Below are 4,055 nucleotides of genomic sequence, written 5' to 3'. Positions count from 1 at the left end.
TAAAAATTCTAAAATAGATATATATATTTTTTTTTTTTTTTTTAAGTTACTGCAGCATACACCCATAGTCTCGGTTACTCTCAAGATTGCTTGAGCCCAAGAGTCTGAGGCCAGCCTACACTACCTAACAAGAACCTGTCTCACTAGTCTGGAGGTGTGACTTGTTGATAGAGTTCGTCCTTCCAAAGCAGGAAGTCTGGCTTCCGGCCATAATTTACTCTCAGTCGAGATCTAGAGACTTAGTGGAGGGGAAGAGAAGGAAGTATAAAATAACTCTCTCCTTTGGGCCTAATTAACAAATTAAAGGTCTGTGGTTGTTAAATGAGAACATAATGCAAAATAAACAGTGAAAGAACTGTAAAAATAGTCTTCAAATATGTCCTAGAAATGATGCCTCCAGGGCTGAAGGGATGGCTCGATGGTCAAGATGCATACTGCTCTTCCAAAGGACCTAAGTTCGGCTCCTGGTCCCCATGGTAGGCAGCTCACAACGCTTGTAATTGCAGCTCCAGAGGTTTTCAGCACCTCCTGCTTCTGTGGTCACCACACTTGGCACGGTCTCAGGGTTCAGCTCCTCTGGCTTCTGCTGGTACTGCACTCAAGTGCACATACCCACTCTCTTGGGATTTCTTTTACTGTGACCAGGGTAACTTATTTTTCCAACACACGTGACTACAGTTTCAGGAGGTCAGAGTCCACGATGGCTGAGCAAAGGAGTGGAGACAGGAACAGCCGAGAGCTCGTATCTTGATCTGGAAGTAGGTGGTAAAGAGAGAGCACATTGGAGATGTTGGAGTGCCAAGCCGGCATGGCCCTTGTGGGGATAGAGTGACACTGTTCCTGCCCCTGGGACAGAGCTCCGGTATTCACCTCCACAGGTGACAATGACTGCTGTGGGTGTAAGTATGTATAATCATGTACATACTTTCTGGACCCACTAGCAGTGGAGGACTCTTTTCTTCCAAGGAATGTCCTCCCTGTTAACTTCAATGACTCCATGATAATCAGATAGCACAAGTCCAGGAGGCAAAACAGTAAACACTGGGGCCTTCAGGACAGCCCTTAAAGCTACAGGAAAGAACTCTAAATACACGAGTTCGAAAATATATAATTTCTCAACTATGCAAGAAATAAAGATGCAGTATGAATTGTATGAGGGACTTCGTGAATCTAAAGGAACCAAAGCAGCTCCTCTGTAAGCCAGCTTGTCAGAAAGATGCTAAGGATGGAGATAAAGAGATGTGGAGAGTGGCGAGCACAGGAGATCCCTCCCAGCTGAGTTTTTTGTTTATGCTTACAAAAGCAGATAGATTCCTCAGTTCAGGATCAGCCCAAGACAGAGCAAAGTTAGGCTCAGGCAGGTAGAAATGGTCATGTTAGGGCAGGGTCCCACCCAGCTAGCTTATTGTTTGTGCTTAACAAAGGCAGATAGATCTCTGAATTCTTTGGCAATGTTGGGGGGGGGGGAAATGCATGCTTACTGTTTCCTAAGAATCAAAGGGCTGGGGTCTCAGTATACTGATTCATAATATAATCAAAAAGGGAAAACCCGAAGTAAATGACTGGATTGATATTTAAAATAAAAGACTAGACCTGTGTTCTGTAGGAGATGAGCTATCCAGAGTATTTTTTTTTTTAATCATAAAAAGAGAGAACTACTTGGAGAATGGACACACACTCACAAGGAGGACCTGGACAGGGAGACCCTCTCAGACTAGCAAGCAGGCAGAATATTGACAGAGAAATTCTAGAGAGAAAGCAGAACATAGAAAGAAGCAGACTGGAAAAGCTGTATCAAGCAGAACACAGGTCATCAGTTTGGATCCACCATTTGACTTCAAGTCATTCTTTTCGGAGCTCCCAGATACCCCTAGGCTGGTCCTTGGCAATGGAGGCTTTGAATCCTCAAAGCCCACCTCTATAACACACTTCCTTCAACAAGGCCACTCCTCCTAATCCTTCCCAAACAGATCCATCAATTGAGGACCAAGTGTTCAAACATATGAGTCTATTGGGGACCATTTCCATTCAAACTAACACACACACTTAAAATAAAGTAGTCCTTTTAAAATGATACTTCTGTCCTTATTTTTTTATATTTTTTTAAGATTTATTTATTATATTTAAGTACACTGTAGCTGTCTTCAGATGCTCCAGAAGACGGTGTCAGATCTTGTTAAGGATGGTTGTGAGCCACCATGTGATTGCTGGGATTTGAACTCTGCACCTTTGGAAGAGCAGTCGGGTGCTCTTACCCACCGAGCCATCTCACCAGCCCCTACTTCTGTCCTTTTGTGCTTAGTTGCAAAAGAAGCAAAGGTTAACAGAATAAGGATGTAGGTCAGTCAGCATAGTGTTTGCTTAGAATGCATGGGACACTAATATAATCCCCAGTACCACATAAACCAGGTCTCATGGTACACACCTATGATCTCAGCACATGGGAGATAGAAGCAAAAGGATCAGAGGTTCAAGGTCAGCCTTGGCTACATACCCAGTTCAAGACAATCTTAGACTAGAAACCCTGTCTTAAAATAAAAATAATGAAGGCTAGAGAAATGGTGCAGTGGTTAAGAGCACTTGCTACTCTTAGGGACCTAAGTTCAGTCCCCAGCACCCACATGACAATTCACAGCTGTCTGTAAGTCCAGTTCCAGGGAATCTGATGCCTGTTTCTGGCCTCTACAGGCACCAAGCACATGGTGGAACACAGACATACAGGCAGGCAAAACATCCATACACACAAAATCAAAATATGTAAGCATTTTAAATGATAATGAAAATGAAATCCCTTGGTCTGGGTTGTCTGTTTGCCTAGCATATGTGAGGCCCTGGTTTTGATCCTCAGGCCCGTAAGATAATCAATCAATAATTAATCTATCTATCTATCAAATTCCCATTCACAGTGAAATCTCAACCTGGCATGATGACCCAGGAACCATCAACTGCAGGAGATCATAGCTCAGCATGGCATTTACTTCTGCAGAGAAGCAGAGACATGCTAAGACTGGAGGCAAGAGAGTTCCTGCAGAGGAGTCCAGGGAAGGAGTCGAGGGAACCTGGCAGAGAGACAGCCCAGAACAAGTGAGAACGTTTGCAAGTCCTGAGAGCTAGAAGTCACTTGGCTCTGAATAAAAAGCAAGCATCCAGAGATGACGCTGGAAAGATAGGCAGGGAGTCCTCAGGAGCTCCAGAGTCTCAGACTCTTGTTCCAGCTCCAAAGGCCACCAAGGCTGTCAGATGTGGGTGATTGGAGGAATCAGATGTTCCCTGGTTCTTGGTTGGGGGCAGACGAAGGCGCTAGAAGCAGCTGTCCCAACCCCAGCGTTCTTATTTGTAAGCATTGTGATAAAAGTCTGGCCCAAGAAAAGTGTGAAAGGAAAGGGTGGATTCCCTAGACTTTGTGCAGGTAGAGCAGAGCAGAGGGGAGAAAAATGGGGAAGAGAAGGGGGATCCCTAGGTTCTAGCTTGGCCTCTGAGAGGATCTGAGTCAGGAAACCAGACAAGGAGCTGTGGGAAGGGAAGAGAATTTGTCAGTAGGCCTGGGACATGCAGAGTGCCAAGGGCCTGTGGATTCCCAGGCAGAGATGGGCAACCAGCCATTCTAGAGAGAGACCTGACTGGGATAAGAAAAATGTATGTTGTGGGCTTAACTATCCAGACCAGACAGATGTACTGCAGCGCCATTTGGTCCTTTCAGGAGGTCTGCTTAGGGCTGGTGAGAGGGCTTCGCCTGCAAAGACACTTGTCATCCAGCCTAATGATCTAAGCTTGATGTCAGGGAGAGAACCAAGTCCCATAATGCCTCATCTCCAAACTTCACAGGTGCCTGCCTCTCAGTAAGTAAGTAAATACTAGTGAATGCAAGAGAGAGAGAGACAGAGAGAGAGAGAGAGAGAGAGAGAGAGAGAGAGAGAGAGAGAGAGACAGAGAGAGACAGAGAGAGACAGAGAGAGACAGGGGGGAAATGGCTCAGTGAATAAAGTGTTTGCCACACAGGTGTGGGGACCAGAGTTCATAGAAAAGCTGGATGCGAGCCGGGTGTGGTGGCACAC

This window comes from Mus pahari, chromosome 1, assembly GCF_900095145.1.
Source record: "Mus pahari chromosome 1, PAHARI_EIJ_v1.1, whole genome shotgun sequence".
NCBI classification, from domain to species: Eukaryota; Metazoa; Chordata; class Mammalia; order Rodentia; family Muridae; genus Mus; species Mus pahari.
This window is presented reverse-complemented; position numbering follows the sequence as displayed.